This window comes from Lepus europaeus, chromosome Y (genome assembly GCF_033115175.1).
Source record: "Lepus europaeus isolate LE1 chromosome Y, mLepTim1.pri, whole genome shotgun sequence".
NCBI classification, from domain to species: Eukaryota; Metazoa; Chordata; class Mammalia; order Lagomorpha; family Leporidae; genus Lepus; species Lepus europaeus.
In genome coordinates, this window is record NC_084851.1 from 30,305,118 (window position 1) to 30,320,636 (window position 15,519).

At 41.2% G+C, this 15,519-nt stretch overlaps 2 pseudogenes; both read right to left on the minus strand.

Moving 5' to 3' along the window:
• The window catches only part of LOC133753968 (N-alpha-acetyltransferase 30-like), a 31,468-nt pseudogene extending 21,680 nt beyond the window's left edge, over positions 1–9,788 (minus strand).
• Positions 1–15,519, minus strand: part of LOC133754209 (nuclear receptor subfamily 2 group C member 2-like) — an 860,911-nt pseudogene that overhangs the window by 312,378 nt on the left and 533,014 nt on the right.

Sequence of the window (15,519 nt, forward strand, 5' to 3'; positions counted from 1 at the left end):
ATACTCCAGCAGCACAGGCAGTCAAAAACAAAATTAACATTTGGGATTGCATCAAATTGAGAAGTTTCTGTACTTCAAAAGAAACAGTCAGGAAAGTGAAGAGGCAACCAACAGAATGGGAAAAATATTTGCAAACTATACTACAGATAAAGGGTTGATAACCAGAATCTACAAAGAAATCAAGAAAATCCACAACAACAGAACAAACAACCCACTTAAGAGATGGGCCAAGGACCTCAATAGACATTTTTCAAAAGAGGAAATCCAAATGGCAAACAGACACATGAAAAAATGTTCAAGATCACTAGCAATCAGAGAAATGCAAATCAAAACCACAATGAGGTTGCATCTCACCCCGGTGAGAATGGCTCAATTCAGAAATCTACCAACAACAGATGCTGGAGAGGATGTGGGGAAAAAGGGACACTAACCCACTGTTGGTGGGAATGCAAACTGGTTAAGCCACTATGGAAGTCACCTGGAGATTCCTCAGAAACCTGAACATAACCCTACCATACAACCCAGCCATCCCACTCCTTGGAATTTACCCAAAGGAAATTAATTTGGCAAATAACAAAGCCATCTGCACATTAATGTTTATTGCAGCTCAATTCACAATAGCTAAGACCTGGAACCAACCCAAATGCCCATCAACAGTAGACTGGATAAGGAAATTATGGGACATGTACTCCATAGAATACTATACAGCAATAAGAAACAATGAAACCCAGTCATTTGCAACAAGATGGAGGAATCTGGAAAACATCATGCTGAGTGAATTAAGCCAGTCCCAAAGAGACAAATATCATTTGTGTTCCCTGATCGGTAACAACTGAGCTCCAAAGGGGAAACCTATTGAAGTGAAATGGACACTATAAGAAACAATGACCTGATCAGCTCTTGTCCTGACTCTAGATGTACAATGTAATACTTTATCCTTTTTATTATTTGTTGTTGTTGTTGTTGTTCTAGTACTAGTGGTTGAACTCTGTAATTAACACACAATTATTCTTAGGTGTTTAAATTTTAACTGAGCAGTGATCCCTATTATATTTAAGAGTGGAAAAACAGAGGGAGGAGATTTACAATTTGGGACATGCTCAATCGGACTTGCCGAAATGGTGGAGTTAGAAATGTGCCAGGGGATTCCAACACAATCCCATCAAGGTGGCATGTACCAATGCCATCTCACTAGTACAAGTGATCAATTTCAGCTCACAATTGATGGCTCTGATATGTCTAAGAGTCAGAGGGATCACACAAACAAGACAAGTGTCTGCTAATACTAACTGATAGAATCAAAAAGGGAGAGAAGGATCCAACATGGGAAGCGGGATACCCAGCAGATTCATAGAATGGCAGACGTCCTAAACAACACTTGGGCCTCAGAATCAGCCCTTAAGGCATTCGGATCTGGCTGAAGAGCCCATGAGAGTATTGTAGGCATGGAAAGCCAAGACACCATGAAAAAAAAAAGACCTAAATGAAAGATCTCTGTGTGTGAGATCCCAGTGGAAAGAACGGGGCCATCAAAGAAGGAGGTACCTTTCTCTGAAGGGAGGAGAGAACTTCCACTTTGACTGTGACCCTATCGGAATAAGATCAAAGTCAGCAAACTCTAAAGGCTTCCATAGCCCTGACAACACATGACTAGAGCCTAGGGAGATTACTGATGCCATGAACAGGAGTGTCAAATTGTTAAGTCAGCAACAGGAGTCACTGTGTACTTACACCCCATGTGGGATCTGTCCTTAATGTGTTGTCTAATGTGAAGTGATACTATAACTAGTACTGAAAGAGTATTTTACACTTTGTGTTTCTGTGTGGTTACAAGCAGATGAGGTCTTTACTAATTACATACTGAGTCGATCTTCTGTATATAAAGATAATTGGAAATGAAAAAAAAAAAAAACTACCTGGTGTTAAATTGGAAATGGCATAGAAAATTAATTAATTAAAAAAATTATGTAGGATCTCTGTCTTTAATGTGCTGTACACTCTTATTTGATGCTATAACTAGTACTCCAATGGTAGTTTTTTCACTTTGTGTTGCTATATGGGGCAAACTGTTGAAATCTTTACCTAATATATACTAAACTGATCTTCTGTATATAAAGAGAATTGAAAATGAATCTTGATGTGAATGGAAGGGGAGATTGAGTGGGAGAGGGGAGGGTTGTGGGTGGGAGGGAAGTTATGGGAGGGGGGAAGCCATTGTAACCCATAAGCTGTACTTTGGAAATTTATATTCATTAAATAAAAGTTTAATAAATGAAAAAAAGACATATGGGATACAGTAAAAGCAGTGTTCAGAGGGAATTTTATAATAATTGGTGTCTATCTTAAAAAATTAGAAAGGCACTAAATAAATTTGCTAACAATACATCTCTAGGAACTAGAAAAATTCTAGCAAACCAATACAAAATTAGGAGAGGAAATAAATAATTACAAATACAGAATAAACAAAATTGAAACTAAAAAATGTAAAAGATCAGTGAAATGTTGAGCTGGATTTTTGAAAAAATAAAGAAAATTGATATACCATTGGCCCAACTAACAATAAAAAGAGAAAAGTCCAAAATCACTAAAATCAGACATGAAATAGGAAAATAAACTGCCTACAAGAAAATCACTTCACCTTGAAGCACATGCACAAACTGAAAGTGGAAGGGATGGAAAAGTCCATGTGAATTCAAGTAAAAGTTGGTTTAGTCATATTACATCAGATGAAATAAATTCATAATTAAAGGTAATAAAAATATAAAGAAGGTCATTTCATAATAATGTAAACATCAATCCAGCAAGACGAAATAATACTTGAAAATATATAGCTTCCTTGAGGCAGGCATTGTGGTACAGTTGGTTAAGCTTCCAATTGGGAGGCCTGCATCCCATGATAGTGTGCTGGTTCTGGTCTCCACTACTGAGATTTTGACTTGCACATCAAAGGAAACAATAATCCAATAAAGAGATAATCAAAATAGTAGAAAAAAATATTTGTAGGCTATTTGTAAGCTCTTCATCTGACAAAGGAATAAAATCCAGAATACTGAAGGAACTCATGGAATTTAAAAAAAATTAAGAAATGAGAAAAGGCTATGAATAGTCATGTCTCAAAATAATGAATATATGACAAAGTATGTATAAAATTCTGTATCATTATCCATCAGCAAAATTCAAATCAAAGGTAAAATGAGATATCTTACATCAGCTAAAATGAACAATACCAAGACAAAACAAAAAGTCTGGTGAAGATGTGGACAAAAATGAATCCTTATACATTGTTGGATTGAATGCAAGTTTGTACAGACATTAGGAGAATGGTATGAATGTTCCTCAAGGAAACTAAAAACAAATCTACTATGTGACCCAGCTATCCTACTTGTGTGTGCATATAATCCAGAGGTAATGAATGCAGGATTTGGAGAAAATACCTGCACTCCCATATTCACTGTAGCACTATTAGAATCACTAATAGTGATTCTATTAGTAGCACTATTCAGAATCAATCTAGGGGTCCATCAATGGATGAATAGATAATGTGCTATACACACACAATTGAGGGGTATTAAGCCATAAATAAGAATGAAATCCTAATATGTATAGCAAATGCATAGAACTGGAGGTCATGTGAAATAAGTCGGGCACAGAAGGCAAATACCACACATTCTCCCACATACACGAATGCTTAAAAATGATGATCTGAACTTTTTATACTGATTATTATAAGTTGCGGAAAGTATGGTGAAATGGTGAAGAGGAAGGTTGAATAACAGGAACTTACTACATAGAAGTAGGAAGTGTCAGTGTTCCACAGCACAGCAGAGCAAATATAGCTTCCAATAATGTGTTATATGCTCTCTGAGAAGTATAACAGAAGAGTTTGTAGGCTTTAAACATAAAGAACAATAAATAAATGAAAATGCCAATTATTTGTATACATGTGTTGAGATAATGCATTGCATATCTTAAACATGTACATTTATTGCATGCTAACAAAAATGCCCCATGGAAAAGTACATTACAAAAACTGCAAAGATTTTCAAAAAAATTGTACTAAATAAACTATAAATGTATCCTTTTTATTTGAAAGACAGAGGTAGAAGGAGTAGGGAAGGAAGAAGGAAAGGAAGAGAGAGAGAAAGAGAGCTTCTATTTGCTGGTTCATGCTCCAAATGACTGCAACAGCTGAAACTGGATTTGGTAGTAACCAAAATCCAGTAACTGCATCTGGGTCTCCCATGTTAGTGGCAGGGCACCAAGTACTTGAATTGTCACCTGTTGCCTCCCAGGATATGCAATAACAGGAAGGGGGATTGGAAGCAAAGCAGAACTCAACCCTAGGCACTCCAATATGAGATCTGGGAGTCATAGTAATGTCCTAATTGCTGTGGCACACTGTCCATCCCTAACCTTATATTTTAATTCCATTTCCATAAAATTTTTGAAATAATCTCATATACCTTAGGAACAGAATAGAGAACCTAAAGGTAAATTGAAACTTCCCCAGCCAACTGACCTTCAACAAAAGTGCTAAGAATATGCATTGCAGAAAGTACAATCTTTTAAAAAAAATGGTGCTTGGAATATTGACTATCCACACGCAGAAGAATGAAACTAGAACTTATTTCTCACTGTGTACAAAATATTAACTCATGGTATTCATTTATCCTAGCAATTTATATACAACATGGAATACTACAAAGTAGTAAAAAATGAAATTCTGTCTTTTGCAACAAAATGGATGCAACTGTAGATCATTATACTTAACGAAATATGCCAGTAACCAAAAGACAATCATCATATATTTGCCCTGATCTATTGTAACTAATAGAATACCTAAGAAATAATCTAAAGAATTGATATTGACGCTTTGAGTTGCAATGATTTTTTAACAGTGCCTGTATTATTTGCTGAGGAACAGGTTTTTTTTTATACTATTTGTTAAACTTTTTACTTAGGGTAAGGTTAATCTTGTATGCATAAAGTTAATTGAAGATAGATCTTTGAAAAAATAAGAATGGGAATAGGTGAGGGAGAAGGAAATGCAGGAGGGAAGGAGGATGGGGTGGGAAGAATCATTATGTTCCTAAATTTGTGTATATGAAATACATGAAGTTTGTATATATAAATAAAATGCTTCTAGGTTTTTTAAAAAATCTCAGTTGGATACCCAGGTCTGACTCCTGACTCATATTTCTTGTTAATGCAGATGATGAGAGGGAGTGGTGATAAGTACTGAGTTCCTTCCACCCAGGTGGGAGAGATAGATTGAATTCCCCACTACTGGCTTCTGTCTAGCCCAGTCTCATCATTTGTGTCTTTATCTGTCTCTCTGTTCTAAAATAATTTTAAAATCAATTCAAAATGGATTAAAGACCTAAATATAAGACCTCAAACTACTAGGAGAAAACATAGGAAAATACTTCAAGACACTGTAATGAGCAAGCAATTTTGGGATAAGACACCTGTGCCTAGTTAAAAAAAAAAGCTAATGCTCAAATGGAATTTGATGAAATTAAGAAGTTTCTGCACAGCAAGTAAAATAATCAGTGCAGCAAAGAGACAGCCTATGAAATTGGAGAAAATGTTTGTGAACCACACATATAATTAAGAGCTAATAATCAGAATATGTAAGAAAATTTAAAAATTCAACAGCAAATAAATAATACAATTTTAAGATAAGCAATAGATCTAAACACATTTGTCAAAGGTAGACAAAAATGGTCAGCAAGTACAGGAAAAAATGCTCAGCATCACTAATCAGCACAAAAATGAAATTCAAAACCACAGTTGGACACAAAGTTATCTCAGAATGTCTATTACCAAAAATATGATACAGATCTTATCCAAGATGGCTGAATAGGGTACAGCCACAGTAACTTAAACTGCTCTGGGATATGAAAAGAATAAAGGAAGGACTAGGTTTCCAGGGTCTGACTCATGGGAAATTTTCAGTGAGGAAGTGAAAACAACAAAGATGAAGACTCCATGAGACAAGAGACGAGATGACAGAGACACTGCTGCAGCCAGCCATGTGGCACAACTGTCTGCTGTGTGAGCCCCCATGTTACCACATCAAAGTAGGAAGAAATTGCTGTGTTCTGGCCACTCTGTTTTATCTGACAAGGAATTCCACAGTCACTGACTCACTTTTTCTTATCCTGGAGAGCTTACTGGTTTCTGAGTATCTCCTGGTCCCGGAGCAGAGAAACCAGCTTGATTCCTTCCCCTCCCTCACTCACACAGAGCACAACAATCTGCAGTGGAAAGTAGTGCGCAAGTCTCTATTCTACCACAGTCAGAGTTGGGGCAATATGTGGGGCAAAGGACACATCTACATCCTTCAATGGTGGGTCTTTTTGGGCATTGGCCCCAGAGCTAATTCATGGACTCTACATGAGCTAGGGGGATTCACCTTAGCCTCTGGGGACTATCACCTAAAGCAGCCTGCAAAAAACAATCCACTCCCACTCTGGAAGATTTGGGTAATGATCCCATTACATATTGAAAAAACAGTACTGTAACAGTTCATTCAAAATTTCTTAATGCGACTGGAATCCACCTGGTGGACACCGGGAAGAACCTACCTGTATTCCACCTCTCTGGACTCATACCCTCCAGAGTAAAATCTCCTGTATACATTATAGTCATGCTGTAGGACTGGAACAGGGTTCAATTCACACACCTTAGTCCTAGGACTAGGGTTGTTTGTATTACAAGCCACAGAACCAGTTAGACTCTCCCAGCAGGACCAGAGGAAGCATCCATCCATATAACTGTCTTAGAGCCATATAAATTAGTGCAACAAGCCCTGGCATCACTTGTTGTTGCCAATAGGACAAGGAAGCAGCAACTCTTGTCTCCCTTAGCACCAAGAATGAGGCCCTGCCTGTCACATTCACCAGGGAGACTGACACTGGACTGTGGGCCAAAGATAAACCCTTATTCATCTTAAAGCCATGATTCTATCTCTACAAACTGCTGCAGACTATAACAGGGTGTCACTTATAGACACAGCTGACTTTGATGAAGACAAAAGAAATCACTCAGAGACAAAACCGCTGTGCTCCTCTAGAACCAAAGCCAAAGCCACAAGGTAAATTCCAGGCAAACCATAAGCTCTTTGATAAAATTTACTTCATAAAGAAGAAGGGATTATTTTACCTGACTGGCAGACACCAATCTAGGGACCCAGAGACATGGAGAAGAAAGGTAGCATGATGCCTCCAAAAGAAGAAATAATCCTCTAGGAGATCCCAAACTAAAGGAAATCTATGAAATGACAGATATAGAATTCAAAATAATGATTGTAAGAAACTCAACGAGATGGAAGAGCATACAGATATATTAAGGAAATGAGAAAATCAAGGAGTGACAAGCATGGAAATATTACTAAGGAGATAGAACTCTTTAAGAAGAACCAAATGTGGGGTCATCACTAGGGTTCAGCAGGTAAAGCCTCTGTCTTTTGTGATGGGATCCCATATGGGAATCAGTTTGAGTCCACTCCCAATTAAGACCTCTGCTACTGCACCTCAGAAATCAGTGGAGGATTGCTCAAATACTTGGGCCACAGCACCAGTGATGGAGACCCAGAAGCTCCTGGCTCTTTGCTTCCATTTGGCCCACCCTTGGCCACTGAGTCTGTTTGAGGAATGAATCAGTGGATGGAAGATACCTCTCTCTCCTTCTCCCCTCCTCCTCTCCCTTCCACTTCCACTCCTCTTTTTTATCCCCTCCCCATCCTCCTTCCTATTCCCCTCCTCCTCCCTTGCCTTCTCTTTGTCTGTAACTCTCTCTCTGTAACTCTGCCCCTCTTTCTTTCAAATAAATACAATAATGTATGTTGACAGACCATAAAGGAATAAGACCAGAAAGAAACAAGAATACAACATTCGCAAATATTTGGAAACTAAACATTTTCTAGGATATCATATTGAGGGAAATAAGCTGAACCTAGAAAGACAAACACCACATGCTCTACCTTATATGTGGGAGCTAAAATTTAAAAAAAATGAAATTTTTGTGTGTTGTCAGTATTGCAGCAAATATAGTTTTTTAAAACTGTGTTCTATATCTTTGTCAAGCCAATGGTTAGGAATGTTATACTACTGTAGTCTTAATGTTCTGTGATTATGTTAAACTTTACTGTATATGGGTGAAATGGTTATTTTTCTGTTCAATTATTGCTTACAGCCATTGTCTATATTCCCATTAAGTTAGGGTCTTTTTGCTTTTTACTTGTTAAACTTCTTATTGGTGAAGTATTAAGCCTTTTTACTGTAAAGTGCATTTAAAATGTGTTATCTCAAAAACTAAAAAAGGGAGAAGAAAGAAGGTGGAAGGAAGGGAGAGAGGAAGGAAGGGAGGGAGAAAGGAATAGAATATCTTTTGTTATTCGAATTGTCTATGAATCATATTGAATGTCTTAAAAACTAACTAAAATTAAAATTAAACAATTAAAAAGATGATTAAACTGGGCTGGCATTGTGGTATAGCAGGTTAAGCCATGGCCTGTGACACCGGCATCCCATATGAGCATCATTTCAAGTCCCAACTGTTCCAATTTCCATCCAGATCCATGCCATTTATTGTGCCTTGGAAAGCAGCAGAACATGGCCCAAATGCTTGGGCTCCTGCCACCCATGTGGGAGATCTGGTTGGATTTCCAGGCCCTGGCTTCAGCCTGATTATTGTGGCCATCTGGGGAATGAACCAGAAGAGGGAAGATTTCTCTCTTTCTCTTTTAACTCTGCCTTTCATATAGATAAATCTTTTTAAAAAGAAAAGTACATATTTGAAAGAAATGCATGCAGCTTTAAAAAAGAACTTGCAAAATTCAATAACAAAAGGAAATTAATTTAAATAGTGACAGAATATACAGACACCTTGAACATACATGTTTATATGTATACACATATTAAAAATAAGCACATAAAGCATTCTGAATATCAGAGAACTATGAGAAAGTGAAATGCACTCTACATTAAGGAAAAGCATATTTGAACAGCAATAACACGGACACATCATGTATTAGGATGGTTTTACTTAAAAAATTAACATGAAAACACAATTTTTTTTGGTCTGAGGAAAGTTTACTTAATAAAAGTTTTACTTGCTACAGGGTTGACTCTGTGCCTTCTTACTCCCACCCCACCTGGTCCCCTCCGTAGACCCAGTGGGAGCCCCACGTGGAGCTCCTGCCCCCCAGCGCTCCCCTGGCCACTGGGGAGGGAGCCGGTGGATAGAACTCCCATCTCCCATCATCTCCATCATCTCCATCATCTCCCAAAACCTCCCAAAACCTCCCATCACCTCCCTCTCCCCATCTCTCTCTGCCTTTCAAATAAATACATCTTTAAGCAAGCAGGGAGCTGGCGTCAGGATCCAGATGGGACTCTGCTGGTGTGCGGTGCGGGCGCCTCAGCCCTTAAGCGAAATGCCGGCCTGAGTCGGGGTTTGGGGCCAGGCGTTGGGTGGCACGCACAGGCGGCCCCCCTTACCCTGCGAGATCCGCGATCTGGGAGTCCGGGCCCTGGCTCGGGGGTGCTAGCGATGCTGGGGAACCCCGCCCCCGCCTGGGGGCATTGGGGGTCGCGGATGGTCCCGTCCACCGCCAGATCCCGTGGTTCTGCGGCCGCACTGGGTCCCGAGTGCGCCCCTTCTCCCCTCCCCTGGGCGCGCACCTGCCCGGCCCCGCCTGTGCTCCCCGTGGCGGCTGGGAGAGGGCTCGCGCCAGCGTCCGAGTTGGGCCCTCTTCTCCGGAGAGCGGGGACAAACAACATTAACCAAAAACGCCTCCCCACAGGGGACACGAGGGCGAGGGAGCCCTGCCGGCTTGGGTGCGTGGTGGCCAGGCCCGGAGGAGGCCCGCCCGGTAGAGTTCACGCCATGTAAACAGGGCTGCGTGGAAGTCGCCCAGCGTCCATGTCCCCAAGCACAGGACGCAGGGTCCACGCTGGTCCTGCTGGGACGCGGAGCTCAGTGCAGGAACGGGGCCGCCACAGCTGCGCAGTTCTGAGTGGGAGAGCGAGTGCATGGTCATGGCCCAGCCTGGCGGCCAGAGTCTCCATCAGGGCTATTGTACAGAGGGGCAAGCTGAGGCTGGAGGAGGGGGAGGGTGGGTCTAGCTGGGGGCTCTGCTGGGTGCAGGGCTATGCTGACTTGAGAGGGACGTGCACCCTGCTAAGGCTGCGTGGAACATTCTGGAAGCATCCCAGCCGGCTGAGCTTGGGGGATCTGTGCACCCTGGCTGTGTGGCCTCCGGGACTGGGTTATGGGCTGGCACACTGAGGAGGGGGCTCGGGCAGTCCCCGCAGCCCTACCAGCATTTCCTTAAAGGGCCCGGATGTCCATTCCCCAGCTGAGGCTGAGTAGGGCCAGCTGTGGGCCTATGGTCAATGGGGGCCGCTGTGCATGGCGTCCTGAGCCGGGGAGAGAGAGGCCGGCAACCAGGCCCTGGCCACACCTGCTCCAGCCCTACTCCTGCCTGAGTGAGTGCCAAGGGAGCCAACCCCGCACATTGCCACCTGCGCTGCCCTTCCTGAGAAGCCCTAGGTCGGCGGCGGGGTGGGGAGGAGCACCTGCCCCCGCCCCGCCCCCTTCCCGCCCCAATAAATGCAAGATAAACATGCAAATTCAGTAGTATTCTTATAAAATAGCAATGAATTACAGGCAACAAAATGAAAACTCTAATAGCAACTATAACCACTCAAATGAAAAAAAGGGGTCAGCATTATGGCATAGCAAGTTAAGTTGCTATGAGTGATGGTGACATCCCATATGGTCAACTGTTTGGGTCCCAGCTGCTCTACTTCCAGTCTAGCTCCCTGCCTAATGTGACTTGGAAAGCAGCAGAAGATGGCCCAAATCCCTGGGTCCTTGCACCCACATGGGAGACCCAGATGAAGCTCTTGTCTCCTAGTGTCCTTCAACGCAGCCCAGCCCTGGTGGATGTGAGCATTTGGAATAAGGAAGAGGGAGATATGGAAGAAAGGGAGATAGAGATGTATCACTATGTTCTTAAGACTGTATATATGAAAAATATCAAATCTGTTCCTGTTACATATATAAATTCTAAAAAGTAAATAAACCAATGACTCCTAATTTTTAAATATCACACATTATATTTTGATTGTTTTTCTAGACAAAAATTGTTTTGGAACTAAGAGAAAGTTGTGACCTAGCTGAAATAACTTTAACATTTATCCTATTCAAAGAGGATTTGTTATTAAAAGGCAGAGTCTGTAGTTTATTCAGTCAATACAAATCCATGGAGCTTATAGAATATGCCTTCCCAGGCAATCAAGTCTCCTATTTGCTTCATCACTTTTTTTTTTCTCACAAGCACTTGTCATAATCTAGAACTACCTTGTTGCTTTATTTGGTAACTTGTTCATGACTTTGAACCCACAAGATTGTACATTCCACACCAGCAGGAATTTCTTTTATTCCTCTGCGTGTCAGTAGGGCCTTGTTTGAGTAGGCACTCAATGAGTATATTTTGAAAGTGAGGTTGGGCCAGAGATTAGTGAACTGTTGTACCTTAAGAAAATGAGCTGGGTCTTAAAGAATGTATCAGATAAGGGAAGATTAAAAGAAGGGGGAGCAATCCAGACAGAAGGTAATCATGAGTAAAATCCTGATGGTTTTGTTTATTCTAATTGGGAGGGCAGCAAATACGCTGAAGCCATGATTTTAAATTAGATGTTTTGGGGGAAAAATAAAGTTGCAGAGTAGGGACAGATTCCAAAGAACATCCAAAACTAGACAGGATTTTGGAGCTGTAAGTGTTTTTAGTGATCCAGTCAACTCCCTTAGAGTGAAGTAACGGAGGTCTTAAGGGGTAATGGTCACTGGGTTAATCAGAAAGTTAACACTGTATGATCAGAATCTTATTCCTTAACTTAAATTCAGAGCTCTCTCTAAGGTAATTTGGAAATATTTGAATAGAGAACAATATATGGTAAAATGGGGGTTTATGAAAAGAAATCTGGGGCTTGTGATATGGTGTAGTGGGTAAAGCCACCACCTGTAGTGTTGGCACCCCATATGGGCACCAGTTTGAGTTCTAGTTGCTCCACTTCTGATCCAGCTCTTTGCTATGGAATGGGAAAGCAGTAGCAGATGGCTCAAATGCTTGGGCCCCTGCACCTATGTGTGAGACCCGGAAGAAACTTCTGGCTCCTGGCTTCAGACAGGCTGAGCTCCAGCCATTGCAGCCAAATGGGGAGTGAACCAGATGATGGAAGACCTCTCTCTCTCACTCTCTCTCTGCCTCTCTTTGTGTAACTCTGACCTTAAAATAAATAAATAAATCTTTAAGAAAAAAGAAATCTGGCTCCACATTTAAGGTGAATTGGAAAAGAAAATCTAATTTGAGAGAACACACAAAGACTATGAAGTAGAATTGGCATGACACAAATGAAGCCTTGATGAGGTGTTGAATATGTGAAAAGGAAAAAAACAAATTCACATTGGAGGGTAAACAAGCAGAACAAAATCAGTGCTACTCCTTCAGTGGATCTTCTGGAGAAAATAGCTCTTGACCTGAGGATATTTTTGTTCAGTCCCACTTAGAATATTTACATGATTTGTTTTCAGTTAAATGTTTTTGTTTTGTTTTGTTTTGTTTTGTTTTTGCAGGCAGAGTTAGACAGTGAGAGAGAGACAGAGAAAGGTCTTCCTTTGCCATTGCTTCACCCCCTAAATGGCTGCTACAGCTGGCACTGTGCTGATCCAAAGCCAGGAGCCAGGTGCTTCTGGTCTCCCATGTGGATGCAGGGCCCAAGCACTTGGGCCATCCTCCACTGCCTTCCCGGGTCATAGCGGAGAGCTGGACTGGAAGAGGAGCAACTGGGACAGAATCTGGTGCCCCAACTGGAACTAGAACCTGGGGTGCTGGCATCACAGGTGGAAGATTAGCCAAGTGAGCCACAGTGCTGGCTCAGTTACATGGTTTTTAAAAGATTTATTTTGCTATTTGAAAGGCAGAGTTACAGAGAGACAGATTCAGAGAGACAAAGAACAATAGAGGACTTCTAGCCACTGGTTCACTGTCCCAAATGGCCACAATGGCCAGAGCTGGGCTGATCTGAAGCCAGGAGCCAGGAGCTTCTTCCAGGTCTCCTTCCTTTGGAGCAACGGCCCAAGGACTTGGGACATCTTCTTGCTTTCTCAGGCCAGAGCAGAGAGCTGGATCAGAAGGGGAGCAGCCAGGTCTCAAACTGGTGCCCCTATGGGATGCCAGCACTGCAGGTGGTGGCTTTTCTTGCTATGCCACAGCACTGGCCCCTTCAGTTACATTTTTAGAATATATTTTTGATTGGTTTATTTATTTGAAATGCAGAGATACAGAAAAAGGAGAAAGAGAGACAGAAAGGGAGAGGGAGAGAAAGGACTTCTATGTGCTGGTTCACTTCCCAAATGATCACATTGTCTAGGACTGGGCCAAGCCAAAGCCAGGAGCCAGGAGCTTCTTCCAGGTCTCCCATGTAGGTGTAGGGGCCAAAGCAATTGAGCAATCCTCTGCTGTTTTCCCAAGGACACATGCAGAAAGTTAGATTGGAAGTGGAGTAGCTAGGACATGAACTTATGCCCATATGGGATGCTGGTGCTGCAGGTGGCTTAACCAGCTACTGCACAGTACTGGCTTCAATGGCATGCCATTTCAATTAAGACTTTTTTGGGGATTGGCACTGTGGCATAGCATATAAAGCACCTCCTGCAGTTCCAGCATCCCATATAGGCTCCAGATCCAGTCCCAGCTGTTCCACTTCCAATTCATCTCTCTACTATGGATACCTGGAAGAAACTCCAGGCTCTTGGTTTCAGATTGAGCCCAGGTCCAGCTGTTGAGTGCACCAGCAGATGGAAGATCTCTCTTTCTCTCTCTTTCTCTCTCTAACTCTTTCTTTCAAATAAATAAATCTTAAAAAAAAGAGTTTGTGCATCATTCAGCCAATCAATAAATTAATGAAATCATCAATGAGCAATGGGTCCTGACTATCTTCCAAGACTGAAACTTTACTAATTACTCTGAAAATAAAGTAGAATAAGTCAGAATGGTACAGTTGTTGATCATTTACTTGAGAAAGAAGACTTACATACCCTTGAGGATAGTTCATGGAGGTGAATCAATCTGAGCTTTGACAAATGAGTAAAATGGCCATTGTGGCCATTTGGGGAGTAAACCAGTAGATGAATGACCTTTCTCTCTTTCTCTCCCTCTCACTGTCTGTAATTATACCTCTCAAATAAATGGATAAAAACTTTTAAAAAAAGGAAAAAAAATTTGGTCACCATGTAGTAAATTATTTTCTTATGCTGTCAAAAAGCATCTAAGTCACAATATTTTGTTTAAGAAAAGTCTTTAAAAATACACTTGAAAAACAGAGAAAGAGATGGAGGGAAATTGGATCCATATTAGGAGATAGTTTATCTCAGGTCCCATAAAAAAGCCAGTATCAAACATTGCTGATAGGAGTAGGAGGGCAGAAAACAAGCCAAGCTATTAGAGAGAAATTGTAGTTTTAGGCAGAAGAGTTTATCACGATTTGTGAGCCAAAGAGTTCAAGTTTTCTGAGCATAAACGTAAAATGAGAAAAATGATGTTCAAATAGATTTTCAGTAACAGGTCAGAAGCAGGACATAGGTGCTGAGACCTTCTGAGATCCCGGTGAAGGATGACATTATCAAGGAAGCATGTGGCTGCAGTAAGAGAAGGGCAGGGTGCCTGGGACATCCTGAAGGTAGATCTGGTAAAGTCTGTCAAGTTGTGGAGGATAACCTTACCCTGGAAGATTGCATGGAAATCTGTTTTCAAGAAAATAAGGTTTGAGTCTCCATCTTTTCTCTCCCTTTCATCCCCAATAGATAACCATGCCTTCTACTCTTTCAGACCACTGGCTCAGATAAGCCCATCACAGATATTTGCCAAAATATGGCTCCATGAAGCAGGTCTCAAAGAGACATTCTATCAAAAATGTCTGCCCATAAGAACATTATAGCACCATGAAAGATGCCATCCTCCTTTCCCTTTTCCTTTATTTAGAGGTTTCTCACCCAGAGTACTCCACCCTGTATCTTTGCTAAATGCATGATTCTTTTAAAAAATATCTTGAAAAATGCCACTTCCCCTTGTTTCTTGCTTCATTCCATCTAATGGTATTTGAATTCCTGTTTTGACTATTATTGACAGCCCACCTTACATCTCAATTTTGGTATACTTTCTTCATCAGCTATTTAGTTGGTACCTCCTGCAAGACAGGAAATGTGTCTTGAGTGTCTTAATGTTTATTTCTTGGTGGCTTAGACCAGTGTTCAGCACAGAGTAGGTGATGTGGAACTCAGTAGTGAGTTACATGGAACTGTTGGGTGGCACAGTTTGGATCCAGGGACATGGCATTTTTTTCTTCTGAGCTGTCATCTATTAACTCATCTCCTTGCCTCTAATCTTTCCTTCATGCTACTGCATGGATTATTTTTGCAAATTTTCATTGAGATTGGTTATCTGCA